Here is a 27,486-nt window from a genome sequence, read left to right as displayed (position 1 = left end):
CAGAGATTGAAGATCAACTTAATGAAATAAAGTGAGAAGACAAGATTAGAGAAAAAAAAATTAAAAGAAACAAACAAAGCCTCCAAGAAATATAGGACTATGTGAAAAGATCAAATCTACATTTGATTGGTGTACCTGAAAGTGATGGGAAGAATGGAACCGAGTTGGAAAACACTCTTCAGGATATTATCCAGGAGAACTTCCCCAACCTAGCAAGGCAGGCCAACATTCAAATTCAGGAAATACAGAGAACACCACAAAGATATTCCTCGAGAAGAACAACCCCAAGACACATAATCATCAGATTCACCTAGGTTGTAATGAAGGAAAAAAGGTTAAGGGCAACCAGAAAGAAAGGACAGGTTACCCACAAAAGGAAGCCCATCAGACCAACAGCAGATCTCTCGGCAGAAACCCTACAAGCCAGAAGAGAGTGGGGGCCAATATTCAACATTCATAAAGAAAAGAATTTTCAACCCAGAATTTCATATTCAGCTAAACTAAGCTACATAAGCAAAGGAAAAATAAAATCCTTTAGAGACAAGCAAATGCTGAGAGATTTTGTCACCACCTGCCCTGCCTTACAAGAGCTCCTGAAGGAAGCACTAAACATGGAAGGGAACAACTGGTACCAGCCGCTGCAAAAACATACCAAATTGTAAAGACCGTCGACACTATGAAGAAACTACATCAACTAATGGGCAAAACAACCAGCTAGCATCATAATGACAGGATCAAATTCACACATAACAATATTAACCTTAAATGTAAACAGGCTAAATGCCCCAGTTAAAAGACACAGACTGGCAAATTGGATAAAGAATCAAGACCCATCAGTGTACTGTATTCAGGAGACCCATCTCACTTGCAAAGACACACATAGGCTCAAAATAAAGGGATGGAGGAATATTTACCAAGCAAATGGGAAACAAAACAAAACAAAAAAAAGCAGGGATTGCAATCCTAGCCTCTGATAAAACAGACTTTATACCAACAAAGATCAAAAGAGACAAAGAAGGGCATTACTTAATGGTAAAGGGATCAATGCAACAAGAAGAGCTAACTATCCTGAATACATATGCACCCAATACAGGAGCACCCAGATTCATAAAACAAGTTCTTAGAGACCTACAAAGAAACTTAGATTCCCACACAATAGTAGTGGGAGACTTTAACACTCCAGTGTCAATATTAGACAGATCAATGAGACAGAACATTAACAAGGATATCCAGGACTTGAACTCAGCTCTGGATCAAGTGGACCTAACAGACATCTACAGAGCTCCCCACCCCAAATCAATAGAATATACATTCTTCTCAGCACCACATCGCACTTACTCTAAAATTGACCACATAATTGGAAGTAAAACACTCCTGAGCAAATGCAAAAGAACGCAAATCATAACAAGCAGCCTCTCAGATCATAGTGCAATCAAGTTAGACCTCAGGATTAAGAAACTCACTCAAAATCACACAACTACATGGAAACTGAACAATCTGCTCCTGAATGACTTACTGGGTAAATAACAAAATGAAGACAGAAATAAAGATGTTCTTTGAAACCAATGAGAACAAAGACACAATGTACCAGAATCTCTGAGACACATTTAAAGCAGTGTTTAGAGAGAAATTTATAACACTAAATGCCCACAAGAGAAATCAGGAAAGATCTAAAATCGACACCCTAACATCACAATGAAAAGAACTAGAGAAGCAAAAGCAAACAAATTCAAAAGCTAGCAGAAGACAAGAAATAATTAAGATCAGAGCAGAACTGAAGGAGACAGAGATATGAAAAACCCTTCAAAAAATCAGTGAATCCAGGAGCTTGTTTTTTGAAAAGATCAACAAAATAGATAGACCACTAGCCAGACTAATAAAGAACAAAAGAGAGAAGAATCAAATAGAGTAAAAAATGATAAAGGGGACATCAGTATTGATCCCACAGAAATACAAACTACCATCAGAGAAACACCTCTATGCAAATAAACTAGAATATCTAGAAGAAATGGATAAATTAATGGACATATACACCCTCCCAAGTCTAAACCAGGGAGAAGTCAAATCTCTGAATGGACCAATAACAAGTTCTGAAATTGAGGCAGTAATTAATAGCTTACCAACAGAAAAAAGTCCAGGACCAGACAGATTCATAGCCAAATTCTACCAGAGGTACAAAGAGGAACTGGTACCATTCCTTCTGAAACTATTTCAAACAATAGAAAAAAGGGGAATCCTTCCTAACTTATTTTATGAGGCCAGCATCATCCTGATACCAAAACCTGGCAGAGACACGACAACAACAAAAAAGAAAATTTCAGGCCAGTATCCCTGATGGACATCGATGTGAAAATCCTCAATAAAATACTGGCAAACTGAATCCAGCAGCACATCAAAAAGCTTATCCACCATGATCAAGTCAGCTTCATCCCTGGGATGCAAGGCTGGTTCAACATATGCGAATCAATAAATGTAATCCATCACATAAACAGAACCACTGACAAAAACCACATGATTATCTCAATAGATGCAGAAAAGGCCTTTGACAAAACTCAACAGCCCTTCATGCTAAAAACTCTCAATAAACTAGGTATTGATGAAATGTATCTCAAAATAATAAGAGCTATTTATGACAAACCCACAGCTAATATCATTCTGAATGGGCAAAAACTGGAAGCATTTCCTTTGAAAACCAGCACAAGACAAGGATACCCTCTCTCACCACTCCTATTCAACATAGTATTGGAAGTTGTGGCCAGGGCAATCAGGCAAGAGAAAGAAATAAAGGTATTCAAATAGGAAAAGAGGAAGTCAAATTTTCTTCGTTTGTAGATGACATGATTGTACACTTAGAAAACCCTATTGTCTCAGCCCCAAATCTCCTCAAGCTGATTAGCAACTTCAGCAAAGTCTCAGGATACAAAATCAATGTGAAAAATCACAAGCATTCCTATACACTAATAACAGACAAACAGAGAGCCAAATCATGAGAGAACTCCCATTCACAATTGCCACAAAAAGAATAAAATACCTAGGAATACAACTTACAAGGGGTGTGAAGGACCTCTTCAAGGAGAACTACAAAACCACTGCTCAAGGAAATAAGAGAGGACACAAATAAATGGAAAAACATTCCATGTTCATGGATAGGAATAATCGATATCATGAAAATGGCCATACTGCCCAAAGTAATTTACAGATTCAATGCTCTCCCCATCAAGCTACCATTGACTTTCTTCACTGAATTGGAAAAAACTACTTTAAATTTCATATGGAACCAAAAAAGAGCCCACATAGCCAAGACAATCCTAAACAAAAAGAACAAAGCTGGAGGCATCATGCTACCTGACTTCAAACTATACTACAAGGCTACAGTAACCAAAACAGCACGGTACTGTTACCAAAACAAATATATAGACCAATGGGACAGAACAGAGGCCTCGGAAATAACACCACACATCTACAACCATCTGATCTTTGACAAACCTGACAAAAACAAGCAACGGGGAAAGGATTCTCTATTGAATGAACAGTGCTGGGAAAACTGACTAGCCATATGCAGAAAACTGAAACTGGACCCCTTCCTTACACCTTATACAAAAATTAACTCAAGATGGATTAAAGACTTAAATGTAAGAACTATAACTATAAAAATCCTAGAAGAAAACCTAGGCAATACCATTCAGGACATAGGCATGGTCAAAGACTTCACGACTAAAACACCAAAAGCAATGGCAACAAAAGCCAAAATTGGCAAATGGGATCTAATTAAACTAAAGAGCTTCTGCACAGCAAAAGAAACTATCATCAGAGTGAACAGGCAACCTACAGAATGGGAGAAAATTTTTGCAATCTATCCATCTGACAAAAGGCTAATATCCAGAATCTACAAAGAACTTAAATTTACAAAAAAAAAAAAAAAAAAAAAAAAAAAAAACCTCATCAAAAAGTGGGCAAAGGATATGAACAGACACTTTTCAAAAGAAGATATTTATGCAGCCAACAACCATATGAAAAAAAGCTCATCATCACTGGTCATTAGAGAAATGCAAATCAAAACCGCAATGAGATACCATCTCACGCCAGTTAGAATGGCTATCATTAAAAAGTCAGGAAACAACAGATGCTGGAGAGGATGTGGAGAAATAGGAATGCTATTACACTGTTGGTGGGAGTGTAAATTAGTTCAACCATTGTGGAAGACAGTGTGGTGATTCCTCAAGTATCTAGAACCAGAAATACCATTTGACCCAGCAATCCCATTACTGAGTATATACCCAAAGGATTATAAATCATTCTACTATAAAGACACATGCACACGTATGTTTATTGTAGCACTGTTCACCATAGCAAAGACTTGGAACCAACCCAAATGTCCATCAATGATAGACTGGATAAAGAAAATGTGGCACATATACACCATGGAATACTATGCAGCCATAAAAACGATGAGTTCATGTCCTTTGCAGGGACATGGATGAAGTTGGAAACCATCATTCTCAGCAAACTAAAACAAGAACAGAAAACCAAACACTGTATGTTCTCACTCATAGGTGGAAGGTGAACAATGAGAACACATGGACAGAGGGAGGGGAACACCACACACCGGGGCCTACTAGGGGGTGGGGGGCTAGGCGAGAGATAGCATTAGGAGAAATACCTAATGTAGATGACAGGTTGATGGGTGCAGCAAACCACCATGGCACATGTATACCTGTGTAACAAACCTGTACGTTCTGCACATGTACCCCAGAACTCAAAGTATAATAATAGAAAAGAAAACCATTTAAAAATTTTTTTAAAAGTTTTTCTGTGTCAAATAATAGTGAGTTATAAAAATGTAATGGAAGACAATAGCTCATTTATAATAATATCTGAAAACATTATAAAATATCTCAGAACAAACTTAACATATATATTTTTAGAACTTTAAAATTTGACCAAAGGGCATAAAAGTAGCCAAATAAAAAGTAGCAGTTATCTTGTAGAAAGATTCAATATTGTAATGATAAGAAAATTTTTAATAAACTTTGTATGATAGTGAATAAACTATCAAAAGGCTAGTTTACAACTGAAATTAACATCTGAGAAAAATCATGAAATTTCTGAAAAACCCTAAAAGAAAAAGATGAACTCTACTAGCTATTTAAGAGTATTAATGATAGTATAAATTATCAATACTGCAGTACTGGGACAGTGATTTAGTTCATTATGGATACATGGAGAGCTATTTCAAAAAAATCATATATGAAAATAAATTCTAGACATATCTAAAATTTAAATGTAAAAAAATAGCCAGAACAATTTTAGAAGAGAATATTGTATTAATGTACTTACGACCTTTGAGTAGGGAAAGCCTTTTTTCTATGGTACAAAACCTAAAAGTCATAAAGGAAAAGACAGATCAATTTGACTAAATACATTTTAAAAGGTTTATATAAAGCAAAAATACCAAACACATGACCCCCCCAACTGAATTCATTTTCAGTTTTCTTCTATCCTTTAATAACTTCACTTTCAATCTGTCATATAATCATGTTAAGCATTTTTCCTGAAATCACAGTAAAGGTTCTGTTTTAGCAGTTCGTTATCCAATATCAGTCCAGATTCAGGAATCAGGTGACAGTCAACTTAAACTGAAATGTGTGCATTATTGAATTCTGTGAAATAACAAAGATAATGGGTTTGGTTTTGTTTTTGTTTTTGTTTTTTGAGAGGGGGGTCTCCCTCTGTCACCCAGGCTGGAATGCAGCGGCATGATCTCAGCTCACTGCAACCTCCGTCTCCCAGGCTCAGGTAATTCTCCCACCTCAGTCCCCCAAGTACCTGGAACCACAGGCAAGCACCACCACACCTGGATAATTTTTGTATTTTTTGTAGAGACGAGGTTTTACCATGCTGCCCCGCTACAGAACTCCAGAGGTCAAGCAATCCACCTTCCTCAGACTACCAAAGTGCTGGGATTACAGGCATTAGTCACAATGTGTTTTTGTTCTGTTTTTGTTTGTTCTTTGAGACAGGGTCTCGCTCTGATGCCCAGGATGGAGTGCAGTGGTGCAAACACAGCTCACCGCATCCTCTATCTGCCAAGCTCAAGTGATCCTCCCACCTCAGCCACCTGAGTAGCTGACACTACAGGCACAGACCACCATGCCTGGCTAATTTATTTTATTTTATTTTACTTTTTTCTGTTTTATTTTTTTGCGTTTTTTTGTTTTGTTTTGTTTGAGACAGAGTCTGGCTCTGTCGCCCAGGCTGGAGTGCAGTGGCACCATCTCGGCTCACTGCAAGCTCCACCTCCCGGGTACATGCCATCCTCCTGCCTCAGCCTCCCGAGTAGCTGGGACTACAGGCACCTGCCACCACACTCGGCTAATTTTTTGTATTATTAGTAGAGATGGGGTTTCACCATATTGGGCTGGCTGGTCTCAAACTCCTGACCTTGTAATCCTCCCACCTCGGCCTCCTAAAGTGCTGGGATTACAGACGTGCGCCACTGCGCCCTGCCCATGCCTGGCTAATTTTTAAAATTTTTTGTAGAGATGGGGTCTCACCATGTTGCCCAGGCTGGTCTCAAACTCCTGAAGTCAAGCAATCCTCCCACCTTGGCCTCCCAAAGTGCTGGGATTACAGGCGTGAGCCACCAAGCCCAGCAGATGTTTTAAAATACAAATTATATGTCACAGTAAATACTTTATGTTTATCATCTCATGGAATCCCAACAAATCTGTGAAATAACTACTAGTGTACTTATTTTACAGTTTAAGAAATTGAGGGTTGGAGAGGTTAAGTTACAGACGTAGTTGTTAAATGGCAGAGTAAAGACTTGAACTTGGGTTTGTTTGTGAATAAAATATGTTTTCTCAATGACCTCATTGCACTGCCATTAATAAAATGGAAGGCTTAATAAGCATAAGACAAGATACCTCTTTTTTCCCCCCCTTTCTAAATGAAAAGCAAACTTCACTACCTACAGAAACGCACATTTATCCATTCAAAAACTTTTACCAAATACCTACTACTTGCCAGGTAGATGATCTGGAAGCCGGTTATTCATCAGTCAATAAATCTAAGTGTCAAAGTGTCTGCCTTCAATGGAGGAAACAAGCAGCACAAAACCAATGAATAAGCATATGACATGTCAGATGGCAATACATGCTATGAAAAATATAAAAAGGCCTTTATAGAGAATAGAGAGTGTTGGAGAGGTTATGTTCCTAAACAGCAGGGGTTGGAAAAGCCTTTTGCCTGTAAAGGGCCAGGGTTCTCTGTTAGAAACTGCAATCAAGGAAGGCTTCTGTGTTAAGGGGACATTTAAGTAGATACCTGAGGCAGGTTAGGGAGCCAAGTTGATATTTAGGAAGAAAGTAGCAAGCAGGGAGCCAGAGTCAGAGAGGTGGAAAATGGGGTCAGAGAAACAGGAGAGCCCAGTACATGTGGGGAAATCATCCATCTACCACGCGTGAACAAAATACATTTTGGTGCCATTGTCTACGAGACAGCACTGAGCTGACCTTTGAACAGAAGGGCATTATATGCTCTTGTGTTCTCAGTACAGAGCTGCACAATAGGACTGCAGACTGGAATCACACAGGCCTGCTGTACTCAAAGACAAAGATACACTTGGTCCTTGGGAAATGGGAAGCCGGAAGAAGTTTATGATTAACTTACACATCTGCTTGATAAGCTCTCCCATTATTGCTTTTATCAAGCAGAGAAGACTAAACATTTGAAATGATCAATTAGCTTAATTATAACTTGGAGCTTTGTTCCCTATCGTGAAATGCATTCTCACTGCCCTGGCTAGATGATGTGCATGAGATTCACATGTGGTGTTGCTGCCATGATTTTGGTTTAGAACTGCTCTGATTCCCCTCCTTGTGAATTTCTGCTAAAATTCAACATGCTTAATTCTCAATACCTTGCATGCATTGGAGGAAGCAGCATTGTGGAGTCTATGCATAAAATTTACTTGTAATTCTGTTTAGCTGTTGTTAGATGTCTGTGAAAGTTTGGGATTAGAACCCAAGTCTAGTCAAAATCAATGTCGAAACATGCTTTTTGCCAAGAAAGAGTGAGGGATTAGGAAGGTAACCTTTAAAAGGGAAATTTGTTTTGAACTGGAGTTGAGTTATTATGCTAAAAATTATATTCTTAAACAGCAGTGTCTGGAGAGCTTTTTCTTTTCCTTGAAACAGTTACATAGTGAATATATTTAAGCTTCATTGGCCATACAAGTCTCTCTCCTAACTGCACAACTCGGCATACAAGGAGTTATCGACAATATGCAAATGAACAAGCACGGCTTATGAATAAGCATGGCTTGTAAATAAGACTTTATTTACAAATGAAGTCTTATTTGTAAATAAAACTTTATTTACAGAACAGGTAGCAAACCAGATTTGACCCAAACGATGTAGCTTGCCGAACTCCTCCTATAGGAGTAATTTGGTTATTTATTTCTACAAGTGCTTAAGAAAACAGGTAGGGAGGCAGAAAAGCAGCAGAGTTTGTTTCTTTGAACTCCTATTCATAAATATCCAAATTAAATGTAATTGTCAAAAAACCCCCAGCTGACTAAAATAAATACCAAATAGAAATAATAAGAGTGGCTTAGTACAGATTACCTGTATGGTCTTAATATGATGTGAAATATATTGATGCCTGAACATGGCAGGGACCAGCTGCTTTTTGAATAGGACATTTACAGCTGTCTTATTAAGAGGTGTTTCTTACATAAGATTCCATTTGAAAATGGAAAGGAATTGTATAAATCAATTAACATATTAGCTAAGTTGTCTAACACATGGTATAAAGGAATTACAACAGTAAACTATTATACATGTCCAAAAAAAAAAAAAAAAACAAGGTGTTTCTGATCAGTCATATTCCCCTTCCCTCCTTCTTTGTTGTGTGTGCAATCTGATTAACATTTTCAGGAGTTGCTGTGACACTTCTAAATAGTGCAGTTTCCTGCCTGGGGCAGGAGAAACTTGCCAGCTCTCACTGGGCTCCGGCTGACTGTCTCTCCATCCCTGGTGTGCCAGCCTCCCTCGGGCATTGCAAAACCTCTCCACACAGCATCCGCAGCACAAACAGGGTTCTGTGGCTGGCCCAGATTTCCAGGAGCATCCTCCTCGAAAGAGAGACAGGAGATGGAGACAGGGCTGCTTCATATATCTGCCCAAATCAATTATGAATTCCCAGAAAATCAAGGTCATGTGGTCATGTCTTTCCTCTATCTTTTAAGAGACTAACACGAACCTGTCGACATAGAGGTTGCTTTATGAATGCTGATTGAAGAGAGATGCTGAGACACTGCTGGCGTTTGCCTGTTGGTCACTCAGGGGCCATGTGAGGTCCCAGTATCAGCACCCTTCTCTGTCCCCTCTCCCACCTCCTCACGCAACCCCTCACATGCCAGCCGGGGACTAAGCCCAAAGATCAGAGACTTTAATATATCTTGGAGAATCTCAGAATTTTGCTTTTTGGACATATGCAGATGAATTTTATAATTCATTAGCATTAATTCAGAACCAGTGGGTCCCTATTAACTATCATTGATGGTAGAAGAGCCAAAAATTGAAATGGGAGAAATGTGGTTGGTGGAGTCTTTAAATGTCACATGCCCACTGTTCCTCTTCACCAGTGGTCTTAAAAAATATATATATATATGTGTGTGTGTATATATATATATATATACAGTAATAAACTGCTCTTGGAAAAAGGCATTGGTTCCCCTGTGTGTTGGTTGATCCGTTATCAACTCAGCACTGCTGCCACTCTAAGTCTGGCAACCAGGTTTTGTGAATTTTCTTCCCAGCATGGATCCAGGTTAGAATTTGCCACTGAAAGAAACTCACTGGAGATTTGGAATGCAGAAATGGCGCAGAAACCGTTATTATTTTCCAGAGGTGGTTGCAGACAGACGTGGAAGCAGAAGGGAGATTCCCAGTGGTTCCCAAAGAACTCTAAGAACCACCTGCTTCGCCTCAGCAGATTGAGGTAGTTTATGAAGTGTCTCTAAGATTCTTGAGAATTGCAGCCATTTCCACGAGAATTTGAGAGCATCCTGCTCCGGTGTCCTGGCTGAGATCACCACCATCATCAACCCTGGTCTCCAGCAAGCAGCTGCCCTTACCTCTGCATCCCCAGCTCTTCCATGAAAACTCTCAATTCTGTGCTAAATGCTTTATGTCTGGAATACATAGAGTGACTTCTGTGTTTAGGACAACATCCTGTATCGCATGGGTAAAGGATAGATTCGCACACACTAAATAAACATCACCTCAGCATTGACTTTCCTTTTGGAAATCAATAGGTATTAAGGAGACCATCCATTCATGAAATTAAGTACTGTTTTCCACCGAACCCGAGGTGCTATTGATTAAGACACAAAAGTAACTAATAAGAAAGAAAAAATATGCTCCAAATGGGTAGTCTAATAGGAAGCCCTATATAAAGCTGGGATAAGCAGCAGCTATTCTTCAGTGCAAGTTTAAATGAGAAATGAACACAACTTACAAAAAAAGAGACAGCAAGAAAACTTGTTTGTTGCTGATGGGGGAAGGAGCAAATCTGCCTGGAGAATTTGAACTACAAGCTGTTCATGCGGCTTTGTTGTTGGAATTGACACTGCCAGTGTAACTCCAAAACCCCTAACCAGAGAACTTAAGATAGTGTCCTTGATGACTGGCCAAAGCAAAGGCAAACCCTCCCTGGAAGACCTCACCTTCAGTCCAGGTGGGCAGGAATTGTACCAGCATCAGCTGGAAGATGTGCCCCCATCTCAGAGACTTAGAAATAGGGGAAAAAAACAATGGTGTAACTCAAAATGGATGGCATGTGTTGGCAAACAACAGCATACTAGTAATATTCTGGGGAATTCCCACTAAGAAAGAAGTTGAGAGCACCCCCTTCAGATGCGTGAAACAGACCCAGGCAGTTTCCAGCATAGAGTTCCAACCCTTTTGCTTACTCTGCAATATGCACCCCCATTCTCCAGACCTGCTGACACTGTGGCCATCACCCTCTATTTTCCAACATCTTTCAGCTGCTTCCAGTTCTCAGGACTCACTGAGCCACACCACATTTCTGAGTTTTAACAGTGTCATTCTGACCAGGCTACTGTCCTTGCTCCTCAGGACTGGTTAGCCTACCCGGTAACTTTCCACACCCAGGTAAGCTTTGGCTCACCTTGTGGCACTTTCCATACCCAGGCAAGCTTTGGCTCCTGGGGGAAGCTTTCCCTGACAGTCTAGTTCATGTAACCCTTCTCAGTGCTTCCACAGCACCTTGCAACAGCCCAGAAGGTGACGGTATTTACTGTTTGCCAAGTGCTGATTTAAGCATATGACCTGTTTTGTCTCAATCCTTACAACAACCCTGAGAAGGTACAGAGGAGAAACCAGAGGCCAGAATTGTTAAACAGCTCAAGTCAGACAGTCAGCAAGTCGGGAGGATTCAGGATTCAGGATTCTGGGCAAATGCACTCTGCAGCCACGTTCTCATCTCTGGTTTATCCTGAACAGTTCTGATACTTTTCATCAAATGATTGGCTCATCTAAGATAAATAATGATAACAGCTGCTACAATAGACTGAGAACATATTGTGTGTCAGGCATTATTTTATGCTCTTGAATTAACTCATTTAATCCCCACAAAATTCCTATGGGGTAGAGAGTATCATTGTCCCCATGTTACCAATGAGGATCTAAGCCCATCCCTTTACTCTACCCCTCTGACTCGCTGGCTGACTCCTGTAGGTCCCTAGAGACACTCTTCTGGCACTAATTATTGATGGCATTTCTTGCGGCCCAGAAGCTGAGGTTGGTGGTTCTCCTATCAGATCCTTCACAGTGCCATACCTGACATTCTGATATAATTAATGATTGTTTTCACTTATCTCCCTTCCTAGGCTGAGCCATGTCTTATTTATTTTTGTGCTTTAGAACTTAGCACAGTATGTAATGCATAATTAACACTCAGTACTTATCTACGTGAACTGAAGAACGCATGAAGGAATGGATGCCTGCTGTCTGATGCTTTCTCACAACCAGACTTGGAGGCTGTGTCATGATGTGAAGAGAATAGGCTTTGGAGTCACCAGGTTTGAATTTAATGTTGCCATTTCGTGGTTGTGTGACCTCTAGCACACTCCTCAACCTCTGAGGGAGGGAGTCTAGCTTCTTCATCAGTAAAATAGTGGTTATTATCTTCCCTTGCAGCTGACTCTAGCTCTAAGGACTGAGTTTAATAAAACATAAAGTGGACTACTATAGTGATTGGCACACAGTAGGTGCTTTGTAAATGTAATTTCTCTTCTCCCTTTCTTGAGGGTCTTAAGCATTCTATTCAACTAAGCAAAATGCATTGTCTGTGGATGCCAGGCACAGTGTTGAGGCTGCAAGGATGAATGAGACACAGTCCTTGCCCACAAGAAGATGACAATTTAGTGAGAGAGAATTTTTAAAAATAAGCTATTTAATTCACATGAGACAGTGTTATTAGGACACATGGGATGGCCTAAGTCAAACTGCTTGCGTGACTCCCCAAAGGTTACCAAGGGTAGACTCCCAGAGGGTATCTTAGAGGCCCACTTGTCATTAGCCCCCTCCCGATGACCTGGAAAGCTGAGAAGCAGCTGTGCTCTTTTTGCTTTGGCAGCTGAGTTACACCTGGAGCTGCACACACAGGGGACCCCTTGACCATGTGCTGAAGGAATTAAGGTGCTCTGCTGTGATTGGCAGGTGGCCAAGTCTCTAGCAGGGGAGGAGGAAGCAGAAAGAGGAGGTGATCAGTTACACTTATCTGAAATACTCATAAGCATCCAGGGGAAAGGGGAGCATTAATACAATATGGAGGGTATAAATGGGAGTGAGTGAAGGGTTCAGTGGTTAGAGGGAGGTTTAGGTTGAATATTAGCGACGGGTAAATTACGTAGGTGCTTGAATTTTGCCCTGTCTTCTTCCTCTTTCTTAGCATCTACGAGAAAATGGTTGGTACAGAGTAGGAGCGAAACAAAGAATGTCTTTCTGGTAAAACAAACAAGAGATTGTGCTTCCTATGCTGAACTGAAACTGAAACTCCTTCCCTTCACAAGGTAAATGTGAGGTTATTGGACCACATCCAGCACCCTTCTGCTTATTTTGTCCCTGACATGGTCAGGGGTTTCAGGCAGATCCTAAACATACTGGGGGATATGTCCACACAAAAACTCGTACACCACGTTAATAGCAGCATTACCATACACCAATGTATGGAGTCCATCCATACATTGGAATATTCAGCTGTAAGAAATGGTTGAAGTAATAATACCTGCTCTGACATGAAAGAACATGAAAACATGCAGGTGAAAGAAACAGTCACAAAGGACCACATGTCGCATAATTCCCTTTCTATAAAATGTCCAGAACAGGAAACTCCATAAGGCAGAGAGTAGACTAATGGGTGCCTATGGCTGAGGGCAGGGTAGGGGCTAGGGAGTGATAGCTAAAGGCCATTGGGTTTCTTCTGAAGATGATGGAAGTGTTTTAAAATTGACTGTGGGAATGTTTGCACAGTCTATGAATATACAAAAAATGTAATTCACTTTGAGTGAATTACATGGTATGTGAACTATATGTTAATAGCGCTGTTTTTAAAATGCTGAGGAATGCTAGTCAAAGTACAACTGACCCTTGGCTCAACCTCTACCCTATTTACCCCAACCAGAGAATGGTCCTGGGAATGGTGTTCAGAGCTAACACATTCATAACATAACATACACTAAATGATGGGTGTAGGGCCACTTGGAATACTAAAACAAAACTCTCCGAACATTAAAACCAAACAGAACAGAACACACTCTGAAAAACGAGATGAAAGGTAAACAGAGGTGTGCAGCCACTATCCCTCCAGTTGCCCAGTCTAGACACCCAGGATTTCTTAAAGTAATCTCTCTCCCTCTAGATAGATTAGATAGATAGATAGATAGATAGATAGATAGATAGATAGATAATGTTTAAACACCATCTATATGCTATGCTGTGGTTCTGAGATATATACCTTAAGGCTGGCTTTTTCTCTCAAACTGCATATGAATGATATATATTTTTTCATATATGTGACTGCCTTCTCAACCCTTCTACTCAGATTTCTATTAAGTGGGCATCTCAAACTCAAACTGAACACCTACAAAACTCAACTCTTTAAGCTCCCTTGTCCCCACTATCCTGCTCCACCTTCCTATCTCAGGAAATGGCAATCCCATCCTTTCAGTTGCATAGGCCAAAATTGTTTGAGTCATCCTTGGCACCTGTTTTCATCACAACTCATGTCCAATCTGTGAACAATGCTGTTGGATTTCAGATCTTACCACTGCTCATCATTGCCACTGCTGCTGCCACCCTGCCCTCCTGTCTCTTTCCTGTATTATCATAGCAGCCTCCCCGCTGGTCTCCTGCCTTCTGCAGGAAGTGTCTTTGTAAGTCTTGGAGTTTTTTCTCCTACTATATCTCCTTTACTTTTCAAAAACTGCCATGCAAAATTTCTGTTTCTCTGCTATCCCTTTATTTTCTTTCCTGTTTGCAATGCTCCTGTCCCTTTTCAAAAAATAGTTATTAAGAATAGTAAGCACATGTTCATATGTTCTTATTAAGAATAACTATTTTTTGAAAAGGGCAGAAGTACTTCTAATTCCATTAAAGTTCAATGAAAAAAGGCTCAAAGATACCTAAAATGAATATAGAGTTTCACTTATATTAGGATAGAACTCTTGATGCTGTGCTTGTCACCAAGCATTGCGTTGATTCAGGTGACAAATTTCATCTATTGCCTGAAGAATCAAACAGAAGGTTTTGGCAACACCCTCCTAGACTGTGGGAAATAGGGACTGCTCCCCTGACAAAGGGTGTGCTCAGGCAATGTCTGGAGTGGAGGCAGAGAGCAGGATGCAGACATCCCCCGTGACTGCTGTCTGGCATCAGAGATGAGGTTACTCAGAGCCATTCTCTGAGGAGAACCATCCACACCACGCCCTAGGACATTAGGGTCTGCAGAGGCACTGAATGAAAACAGAGAGGATAAATGCAAAAGAAGCATGGGCTCTGCTCACACGTCTCAGTGGCAGAGTTGGGACTCCCTTAGAAACATTCTGATCATTCTGATCCCAGCCACGGTGGGACTTTGAGACTCACCACCTCGTCTGCCCAATACTATCAAAAGTACCCACAGTGAGAAGGCACAAGGCGATGGGCAGCTGATCCCAGCAGATCGGAGATAGCTGGCCATGGTAGCCAAGGCACCAATCACGGGAAGAGGAAGGACAGGGACCATTAATACCTGTTGAAACTCCAAGCATCAAAAATGATACAGAGCTCTCTCCTCTACACAGATTAATGCTTAACTGTAAAACAAGTCTAAAAATGTCCAAGAAGTTCTGATCTGTTTCCCCTATAATATCAAATAATTTGAAAAGAAAAAAATACAGCACCTCCGACTTGATAGTACCTAAACATCCACACATTTGGTCTGCCTTTAGAATGACATAGTACCTCGAGGCAGAGAAGTCTTTCCTCATATAGCAACTCGCCTGGACATTTATTCAGATCCAGCTGTCCCTTATTGACTGCCAGTTATATGCCCAATGCCACATTCAGCAATTTTGCAGGCCTCGTTTTGTAATCCTAACAACAATACAGTTTTATGATGATTGGGAAAACAAATTTTTCTTTTTGAGATGGAGTCTCGCTCCATTGCCCAGGCTGGAGTGCAGTGGCACGATCTCGGCTCACTGCAACCTCTGCCTCCTGGGTTCAAGTGATTCTCCTGCCTCAGCCTCCTGAGTAGTTGGGACAATGGGTACGTGCCACCACACCTGGTTCATGTTTTGTATTTTTAGTAGAGATGGAGTTTCACCGCGTTAGCCAGGATGGTCTTGATCTCCTGACCTCATGATCCACCTGCCTTGGCCTCCCAAAGTGCTGGGATTACAGGCGTGAGCCACTGAAATGATTTTTTTCTATTCACCCAGCTTTTCTTGGTGGTAAAACTATGATTTAAATCCAGGTTATTTGGACACATATTCCATATTTTTCTCATTGTGCTAAACAGTTGCCTTATTTGGGATGGTGTGAGATTGTGGAGTTTTAGCTTATTGGAGTTTATCTATTAGATGTTTAGTTTTTCTGAAAGGCTTCCTGGTCAGTTTGCTTACAAGTTTGGGAGTTTTGACAACCCCCAAGTTCTCCAGTACAGAATTTTATCCAGGTTTCTGGGTATGAGCTTGAGCCAAAAGAAAACATGACACCTTGGAAAGGTGACCAGGGCCCTTTGTGTCTCAGGCATCTGTAAAATAGAGCTTGCATTCTTCTTGGAGATACAGTACCATGCCCTATAAAACATCTTTTTTAGAGGCTGATACCATAAGACAATAAACAGAAGCATCAGTTTCTGGCTCCAGCAAAGATGTACTTTTCTGCCTCATTCTCCCCGTGCCCCCTCTCTCCCTGCCAGGGAGGAGGTTGTGTAGCACAATAATCCATCAAAGTTGTGCTGTCAATAAGAATAGCAAAAGAAAATTTGTTAAACAGATGCTATCCTCTGAGGAATGCATCCGTTCCATGAATATTTATTGAGCATCTTCTATGTCCCAGGAACTGGAAATGCAGTGGTGAACATGGGGATGGACAAGGTCCTGTTCTCACAAAGTTTTCCATCTAGTAGGAGGAGAATGACAACAAACCACAAACAAATAATACTGAATAAGCAGTAACTGCTATAAACAATACAAAATAGTACAAGGAGCTCAAGAGTGATGGGGGTAGGGGCTGGTGCTCAAATTACATGGTCAGAGAAGGATTCTAAGTGTGGAAACGTGAGAATAGAGCCAGCCAACTGAGGATTCAGGGAGGAGCCTCCTGGGCAGAGTGGACCCAGGAGAGAAAGGCCAGTGCCCAAGAGGCAGGAACAGGCATGTTGCATTTGATGAAAGGGGGAGAAGGTCCGCAGGGCTGCAGCCTGAAGAGTGCACAGAGGGTGCCACGAGTCAGAGACTTAGGAGGCGCCTGCTCACACAGGACCTTGTAAACCAAGATAAAGGTCAGATTTTATTCTAGGTGCACCTGAAAGTCACTGGAGAGTTTTAAGCAGGAGTTTTAAGCTAGGAGTTGATTTACTGCTATAAAGAGGTTGCATTCTGGGAAGCAGGAACAGGAATAGAAAAGCTGTTTGGAAGGGACCACAATGGCTCAAGGGGGATGATGGTGGCAATGGAGAAGGTGGTGAGATGTGAGTAGATGAGATTAGATTTTGGAAGTCCTTGACCTGCTCCTGCAGAAGCCTGTAGCAATCCAACCTCACCTATGCAGGATAGGGGCTGAGATAATGATCCCTTGATTCTGACCACATAGGATGTCACGTGGGAAGCCTGCAAAATGCAGCCTGAACCCAGGGTGAAGCAGAGGATCTTCACCAAAATGAGAGGATGAAGCCAAATGCACCAAATGAATCAAAATGAGAGAAGGTCCCACCTGGATTCTGCATGGTTAAAAGGAAATCTGATCCAAAAAGCAAAAACCTATTCAACTCAACCTCTTTATCTTCCTGATGAGTAAGAACTCCTCTATCAGTAAAAGCATTGACTGTTTGCTATTTAAATTGGAAATATTTTTATCCCTTTTGTTGTTTTATCCCTTTGTTGTTGGCTTTTAGTTCTGTTTATGTCTTTTTTTTTTTTTTTTGACTTACTAAAGGATTTTATTTTTCTATAATGAGCTCTAACTAGTCTTGGCCTTTATAGTGTCCACCTTTGGTTTTATACATAAAGAAGCATTTGACACCCAATATTATAAATTACTGATCTATATTTCTTATTTTTTAGCTTGAATTCATTCTATTTTTAAGCATGACATGCAATAACAACCTCATTTTATTTCATTTTTCCAAACTACCAATTTCCCCAGGACCACTTGTGTTATCCTTTCTTTCAATAATTTGAAATGTATCTTTATCACATGCTAAATATTTTGTAACCTTGGGGGTAGTAGCTTGGATTACTATGATCTTGCCAAATATCCCAGAGGCCTTCTCTGTGGTAGTTCTCCTGCAAGAGGATAAAACATACCCTGTTGAACTCAGGTGTGGCCATATAGCTTATGTTAGTCAATGGAATTCAAGCAGGAAGGACATATGTCACTTATGACCAGAAGCGTTAAGAGCCAGTGAGTGGTTTTCCATGCTTTTTTTCCCTCTGTAACAACACCACGGATGTTTCCAATAGATGCTGCTCCATTAGCCTAGGTCCCAGCAGGAAGGCAACGTGGAAGTGAGTTCAACTGACCCATGACGAATCTATAGCTTGGACTAAATATAGACCTTTGTTCTAGCAAACTGCTGAGATTTGAGAGACTTTGTTACCACAGCATAGCCTAGTCTATCCTGACTAGGATGTTGTTTCTCGCCTCTCTCTTATGTCTACTCTTGTTCTAGAAACACAGAGATGATTCTTAAATGCTACACCTTACGCACCTAAGACTAAAATATGCATAACTCCTAATCTGAAAGTCTTTGGAAAACAAATAAAAAAATAAATATACTCAAATCATTCCTTGAAAGGGTTTCCATGTTTGCTATTTTCTTCTTACATTCAGCCTTCCAGAATGCAGGGTGGCAACCTGCAGGGATTGAAAAGGAAGGATGTACTTGGGAGGAAGTGCCATTAAAACTGTCTTGAAAACATTCCATTCAAGGATTTTAGTGTGATCATTTTTCCACTAAGACAAGAGTCCTGGTAACAGAATGGCTTCTCAGGCTGTTACCTGCATCACCATTGCACCTATGCCATTCTGGCTCTGTCACTTCCTTGGTTTGGGCCTGACTCGGAGCTCCATGTCAAATGACAATATTTGGTCACTGAAGTGGTGTGGGAAAGTGAAGAATGGAATTTACCTAGGGAAATGCTGAAAGGTAGTGAAGCAGGAAGCCAGTAAAAAATGTCCCATAATCCCATTTTTTTCGCTTGTCAATGCTGTTTATTCCTCATGCATGCGAACATGTCTGGGCAGCCTGCGGCACCACAGTCCTTCTGTAAGGGAAAGCTCTCAAAGGTGGCATTGGGATTTAAATGCTACTGGGTCAGAAATGATTAAATGCAAAAGCCAGGAGGGATTTTCAGAGGAAGCATCTTCTAAATGCTGTGCCTCCATCTGGAGGTGACTTGTCCACCCCCAAAAGGGCAGAGTGTGAATCCCTGCACCAGCAACTCTGAGAGATGCCATTGAAGCCCTGGAGAAGGTTCAGGGTTGCATCTTCCCAACTTTGAAACCATCTTCATGGCCTTCCACTTAGCCAGTAATAAGAATGGATGGATTCTCGTTAGAATCACATTTGTATAGGACAAGACCTAATTCCGCTCCTCTGCCCAAATTTTGACCTTGAGCAGCAGCCAACATTTGACTCGCTCTTGAGCTGGAAGCCATAGCAAACTGTACTGTTTCCAACAGCATTTCTACTCCAACTCCCCTCCACAACCACCGCCATGGCTCAGCAGAGATTCGCAGACATATAAATCAGAGTTGGCTTATTTTGCAGGGGGATGGAGAACTGGACGTCTCCCAGAGAAGTTACACCCAGAACAATTAGTCATCAGCAACACACATTCCATACAGCATATCACAGAAGCAAGGACCTCCAAAGTCCAATGCAGTTAAGAACAGAAGCAGCTGGAAAAATAGACAAAGTTGGTAAAGAGTCTACCACAAGGCCACACTTTGAAGAGTGAAATGAAGAAACTGAAAATTCTCTGTAGCTGCAATTGGAATTCCTACTGTGAGAAAAGGTCACTCAAAAATGGCATTGGATACAAGAAGAGAGCACCAGTGAACTAGATGAAGGAAAGCAGAAAAAGATACAAACTGGACCAAATCAAAGATATTTGCATCACCTCCTTAATGGGAAGAAATCCACTGCACATGGTAGTGGTTACAGATTACTGTCACACTGAAGATACTGGTTAGTAAACTCGATATGCTTCTAGCTCCATAGCTTAGGTTCAATCATTGTGAACTGACACAAATATTTTATCTTCATAAATTCTCAAAGTGAGGCATCCTTTCAGGCTTTTTGCAGACAAGTATCTCAATTAGGTGGACCCCACTGCCAAGTGAAGGCAGAATTCACGTGCCCAGACTGGACAGCACAGATAAGCAGCAGTCCTTATAGAATTGCATCATAACAAGGCTTAGGCCTGTCTGAGCATGCTACAAGTTACACTTCACACCTATTACCTCCTTTCATCTTCACAATGCCTTTGTAAGGCAAGTAGGGTAGATATTTTACAGATAAGGAAACTGAGGCACAGTAAAGCCAGAGTTACAAAGCTGGCACATGACAATGCTTTATCACGGAAACGGACTCTTGGGCCTTTTCTTCCAGCCCCTGCTGCCCTAATGGAAGACTTTTCCAGAAAGATGCTGTGAATACTTATTGCTCAAGCCCACAAACAAAGACCTGTCTTAAACACTTTGGAGGATAGTTTCCCCAATTCTCTGGCATCTATCCTGAGTCCAGAGGTGGTCCCTCAGCAGTCAAATCTAAATCGTGAGATCTTACCGGACCCTTGCCATGGCTGATGGATCACCTGACCATCGGGTGGTCATCTGTCCCAATTTAACCCATTCAGAACATATCACAAATAAAAGAAAATACTGAGAAATAGAGCGTCATTGGAGCCAGGGGCAACTCTCTCAAGCAATTCTTCTTGAATGCGAATGAGATACTCCAGTATCCAATTAATATTTTTAAATTAAAATTATTTTACTTATTTTTGCTTAAGTAACAAATCACTTTCTGCTACTTGCAACCAAATAACTGTAACTGACACAATCCAATTTTCTCAGTCAATCCCACTCTGGGTCTTGAACTTGCCTTTTCATATAATACTTCTTGCCTTGCTTTTATCCAAATGCAGTTCTCTTTTCATTGATCATTTTCTCTGCTGCTTTATTCCCTCAATTAACAATGGCAAAGTTGGAGCACTTTAATCCTGACCACATTTTCCTTGGACTCACCAGCTACTGACCTTCTCAGATGACCATGCAACAATTAGATGCTGGAGAGAAAAACCACACTTAGGTACTTAAGAGGGATGAATGGACTGGCCTAAAGCCAAAGGGATGGTGAAATTGCTATTAAATTAATAAACTTCTCAAATTGCCTCAGTTCCTCTGAGCACTAAGAAGGTACTAAAAGTCTGTCTCAGGCCCACCAGCACCAACTAATTGACTCATATTGCAGGTCAGGTCAGTTCAGTCTCCTTAAATCACCTCCCTTTTGACTAGAGCTTGCAATTCATATAATAACAGATCAGCAGGCCGGCAGGTAAAATAATACCCAGAAGAAGAGTATTATGAGATCTAAGCTTCAAGTAGAGTTATAACATAAAATAAAAATTCTCACTGTGAACCTTAGTGCTGCCTTTGCTTGAACTGAGAGAGAAAAGGAAAACCCTTTTGGCTGTTCTTCCACTTGATAAGACTGAAAGCAGTGGCTATAAATTAGAAAATAACAAACAGTACTGGGAGGCAGCATTTGCATTGCCCTGGATCCTCCTGGTAGCTTTATTGGCTGCTCAGCAGGATTATGGGAAAAGCAGATCTGTTATGGACACTGGTGAAGGCAAATGATTTGCACAAGTGCCTAAAGCTCATGTGCAGCCTTCTCATCTCCAGGTAATACCAAGCGTGGATAACCAACAGTGTATTTTAAGAGCCTCTAGTGTCTACATCAGAATGGCTAAAGGTACCCTTAATTGCTTTTCTATTAAGATGCATTAAATTAACTTTACCAAAAAAATATTGCTTACTTAGTTCAATGAGGGAAAATTAAATTTAGATTTAGAGTCGAGGTACAGATGCAAAATAAGCACTAAAACCTTCACATTTTTACCATAACATATGGGCAAAGCAAAATGCAAATGTCTTTGTAATTCCAGATTTGAATATAAGTACTATTGTGTCTGACACCGACACACTTTTTTACTTTTTCAGTATGATATTTGGGGGAGAAAGATGCAAGAATCAAGGACATAGAGTGATAGAGTGAATTTGGACTCTCAATCTTGAGTTGCCTCAGACAGGTCAACCATACCATTTAGAATGAGCCAATATCAAAACCAATCAGATAAGGCTGGATCTTATCCTTACCCCTCATATATTATTAGTCAGATATATTAGATGCCCAGAAAGAGCACTAAGCTGGGAGTCCTAAGACTCAGGTCCCTCAGGTTTAGTCAAACACTATTTCCTTTGTGAGCCTAGAAGATAAAGGATTATGGGTCTAGCCGATCTCTAGATTTCTATCCAAGTCTATATAATGGTTATGAAATATGATTTTCTGATTTTCTTTTTATTCTTATTATCTTAAAATTTAGATTTTAATTCCACAAGTTCCATGCAAAATCTGAACATGATATACTCTTATTTATCGAGAATCTAAACACCCCAAAAGTTCAAATAATCAGACTAGTTTTTGTTAAACTATATAACTTTCATAATATGGGCACCATGTTGTTATAGAAATCCTAAATTACCTTCAGAATCATAAAGAAAAGATTAATTTCTGTTCAGTTTGGTTTTATGAAGTATATACTGTATTTTAATTCTATTCCAGAGACATCTCAGGAAATGAGAAACAAGTCTGAGTCGTTCAGGAAAGACTAAACATCCTCCGTTGTTCCACCAGAGTCTCTAAACCTCAGTAATGAGGCTGTGGTTTGCATTGATTCCTTTTTCCTTGTAAGTAAATCTTTTTTCATTTACACTTGCCTCATTTCCATCAGTTATTCTTGGCATCCAGAAAAGGCAAACTGATTTTTTTTTTTTACTAAAATCAGAATCCTGCCAGACCAGCTAACATAAAGAAAAGAGTCACAGACAGCTTTGGATCTTGAAAGGACTGACCCAACTTGAGTGAAAATTCCAAAATCATAGTAGAGGAAACACCTTTTGCTTTCTAATAGAGAGCCGAGTGTGACCAAGAGATGTTTGTCTCTTCCTAGAAAGAAAAGAGTTGTTCTAAAGTTGCTTGGTGTGCCTGTGCTGGAGGGTAAGACACTGTCCCACCTTCAAGGCCATGCAGTCCCCCAGGGGATAGGCAAGTCCACATCTGGCAAGGCCCTGGCTCAGCTCAACAGAGAGAAGAGACCTCACAGCCTGGGCAGGGCTGAGGGGGGGCAGTGCCCAGAGGAGCCTTCTGAGCACCATTTGCTTCAGGGGAAAATTTCAGATAGTGTTTACTTTTTCTTTTCATTCTTTTTCTTTTTAAAAGCATTTTATAATAGTGACTAAGACCATCAGACTCCAGAGCCAGACAGGCTGAGCTTAAATCCCGGCTTAGCCACATACTAGTTGAGTGACCCCGGGCAAGTTATTTAACCTCTCCCTGCCTCACTTCCCCCATTGTAAATGGAGATAATAATAGTATCTGTGTAATAGTGTGTTCTCATGTTGCTAATAAAGACATTCCTGAGACTGGGAAATTTATAAAGGAAAGAGGTTTAATGGACCAGAGTTCCACATGGCTGGGGAGGCCTCACAATCACGGCAGAAGGCAAAGGAAGAGCAAAGTTACGTCTTACATGGTGGCAGGCAAGAAAGCTTTTGCAGGAGAACTCTCCTTTATCAAACCATCAGATCTTGTGAGACTATTCAGTGTCATGAGAACAGCATGGAAAAAACTCACCCCCATGATTCAATTACTCCCCACCAGGTCCCTCCCATGACATATGGGGATTATGGGAGCTACAATTTGAGATTTGGGTGGGGCACAGCCAAACTGTATCAACCTGTTTTCTGGGGTTGTTAAAGTGCTTAGTCCAGTGTCTGGCACATAGTAAAGGCTGGTTACAGATTCTTATTCATCTTCAGTATTTTAGGTTTTAATGTCTTGCCCATTTAAAGGTCAGAGTTTTGATGACTTCAGTGCTCTTGGACGTGGCAAAGAATGTGACACGAATAGGAAGGGTCTCTGAAGAATCAGCTTGCTTCCAAGCAACCTGGCTCCAACTTACCTTACCTACCTCTCTGCTCCCAGCTCTCCCAAGTATACCCGCCCCCAGCCTGCCCCTCTCCTCCTGCCCTTCTTTCCACCTCCAGCCCCGCATTCTTTCAGGATTGTGGCTAACTTCTACCTGCCCAATATAGACTTCCCTGATCTCACCAGGCTGCGCTGCCTGCTCTTTGGGGTGCTTCTGAGAGGCAGTTTACCCCTCAAGACACTTTTCACATATCACTTAGTATTATAGTCAGTACTTTAGTACTTTTTAAAAGATAGCCTTCCTGGATTATAAATTCCTTGAAGGCAAGGCTGTGTCTCAGTCCTTTTGGTAATTCCCACTGTTCTGAGTACAATGACCTTCACATGGTCAGTCCTGAACTTGTTTCCTAAATGAATGTATACATTAAAAGCAAAAAGAAAAAAAATGCAAAAACAGTGAATTGGAGAGTGGGTTTTGGGATTGGACTGACTTTAATTCTGGCTCTGTCAATTTTTGCTGTAGAACCTTGGGAAGTAATTCAGTTTCTCATCTCCTCATCGGTAAAGTGGAGATAACCATATGTATTAGTCAATTTTCACATAGATATAAAGGACTGCCTGAGACTGGGTAATTTACAAAGAAAGAAGATCGAATGGACTCATAGTTCCACATGGCTGGGGAGGCGTCAGGAAGCTTACAATCATGGAGGAAGGTGAAGGGGAAGCAAGGACCTTCTTCACATGGCAGCAGGAGAGAGGGAGTGGGGAACTGCCAAACACTTTTAAACCATCAGATCTCAGGAGAACTCACTACCACAGAAACAGCATGGGGGAAACTGCCCACATGATCCAATCACCCCTCGCCAGGCCCCTCCCTTGACATGTGGGGATTACAATTCTACATGAGATTTGACTGGAGACACACAGCCAAACCATATCATAGGAGTACCTCAGTTTTAGAGTTGCTGTAGGAATAAATGAGATGATGTGTATAAAGGACCTGAAAAAGCATCTGGCATTTAGTAAGAGTTCAATAACTGTAAACCTTAGTTGATGCTGTTGTCTCATTACCTTCCACATTATTATGATTAGTCTGGGGCAGTTTTGTTTATAAGGAAACATCCCTCCACCTGCCAATGACCCCTAAGGAGAAAGATGTATTTAATGCTGAACAGACTTTAAGGGTAAAAATTATAATCCTGAGTTAGTAAAAATTATAAATATACTTAGCATATTCTGCTTAAGAATTCAAGGAGGTAAGTTTGGTATTTTAGAAACCAAACTTGCCCATCAAACAAACATTTTAAAATGTCGGACTTCAGAAAAGTTCCCAACTACGAGTCATTTTGTCCCTAGCCAGATGATAATATGACCTACAGTTCACCTGTCTGAAGGTGTGGTAAAGGTCACCTGATGGTAAACACTATTTTCCCCCAGTAGAGTGAGGAGAAAACGAGGCACAGAGAAACATTTGCCTCCAAGAGAATAGAATTAGTAGCAAAGACTATCCAAAAAAATCAATTCATTCTCAAAGTTGCATCCAAATACCAAATGCAGAAACAAATCTCATTCAGCTGCTTAAGTATAACTTTTAGTAAAAGGACATATCATTAAACTGAACTTTAAAAAATTCAAACCTAAAACCAAGTATGATGATGTGATTCAAATATATAGCATTTTGGTCCACTTGCTTGTTGAAAGAAAGAACTTCACTTATTCGATTAATCAGAACTCAGTCAGAAGCCAGAAACCACCAGTTATTATTTATTATTATTATTATCATTATTATTATTATTTTGAGACAGAGTCTTGCTCTGTCACCCAGGCTGGAGTACAGTGGCGCAACCTAAGCTCACTGCATGCTCCGCCTCCCAGGTTCACACCATTCTCCTGCCTCAGCCTCCCAAGTAGCTGGGACTACAGGTGCCCGCCACCACGTCTGGCTAATTTTTTGTATTTTTAGTAGAGATGGGGTTTTGCCATGTCAGCCAGGATGGTCTCAATCTCCTGACCTCGTGATCTGCCCACCTTGGCCTCCCAAAGTGCTGAGATTACTGGCGTGAGCCACCACGCCCAGCCAAAGCCAGTTATTTTAACAGAGAGAAGATAATAAAAATTGTTAACTAAGGTATTGGAAAAACAAAAGACAGAAAGAGAAGGTAGCAGGAAGCTAGCAGCTGCAGGAAGCAGCTACCAATCCCAGGAGGAACAGAGAGAAGAAATCAGACTTATGAAAACTTAGAACCTCGGCATTGAGGCACCATGGACTGAAACTCAAACCCCTCGGAAGGGGCAGCTGTTTGGCTGGCCCTGGTTCCTCTGAGATTGGAGGATGAGCTCCATGGGCTCAAGAGGTCCCCCAAGACCCTGAAAAAAAGATATCAACTGACTGCTGCTGACATCTCTAAAGGATGTGAGAAGGCTGATTCCATGAGTGCTAGAAAACTGCAACCTGGCTTCAATCGCCGCTACTGAATGGAACTGTTTTGAATGTGGGAGGAAGAAGCTTTGTGAGGGCTGTATGACAAGAATGCGAAACAAAAGGAAAGAAGGAAGACCCTTCGCCCTCGGCCCGCTCTACAATCTGCAGGCATGCAGTGGCAGAGGTAGACTAAGGAAGCAGGTGGCAAAGCACAACAGTGCTTTGCAGAGTCAAGCTTGTTGACATCAAAAAGTAGTGAAGAAAAAGGTGGGCCAGAGGCTCAGAGACAGTAACTTAACTGGCACAAGTGTCTAGAGGAGGAGAACTTTAAAATATCTTGTTTTGCTTTATTTTTATTTATACCTAATTTAGTGATCTGTCTCTCATACTTTACTTGGCTCCTATTTGCATATTTTCTATCATAATTGAGGTAAGAAAATTGTCTTACCAATCCAAATATATGTTTTTACTAGACTTTTAGGTTAGAATTGCAGGTTTTTAAAAAGTGTAACACCAGATTTTCTTTTTCACCCTGAAATCCTACAAAAGTATGATTTGTTAACTCTACTTCTTTTCAGAAATGCTATTTATCTTTAAGAAAAGACTATATGAATCTGTAATTTTAAAAGATGATTGAAAGATAATACTAAGAGCATAACATACCCTATAGTATATCAGTAAATAATTATATTTAGTAACTTTAGTGATGGGAATTGCTCATGGAATCCACATATCACTGGGAAACTCTCCGTGTTTTTGTTATTATCTTTGAATTGTTACAAAGAATAAATTGTCCAACACTGGAAATCCCTAATACAACCTGTCAAAGCTTGTCCATTTTACTCAAAAGTAACACTGAGATTCAAGGGAGACCAAATCTGAGATATTTGCCCAAAGTATAGAACTTCTGTTCATTTAGCTCAATTCCCAAAGTATTCTTAGGATGCTATTGCATGTCTGTTACCAAACATAACTTTGAAGGTTAGGGCTAGAACAAGGTCTCTGATTCAAGGAGCAGACAGTCTAAGGGAAAAGATGCCCCTAACACATAT

The sequence above is a fragment of the Theropithecus gelada genome, chromosome 11, assembly GCF_003255815.1.
Source record: "Theropithecus gelada isolate Dixy chromosome 11, Tgel_1.0, whole genome shotgun sequence".
Taxonomy (NCBI): Eukaryota; Metazoa; Chordata; class Mammalia; order Primates; family Cercopithecidae; genus Theropithecus; species Theropithecus gelada.
This window is presented reverse-complemented; position numbering follows the sequence as displayed.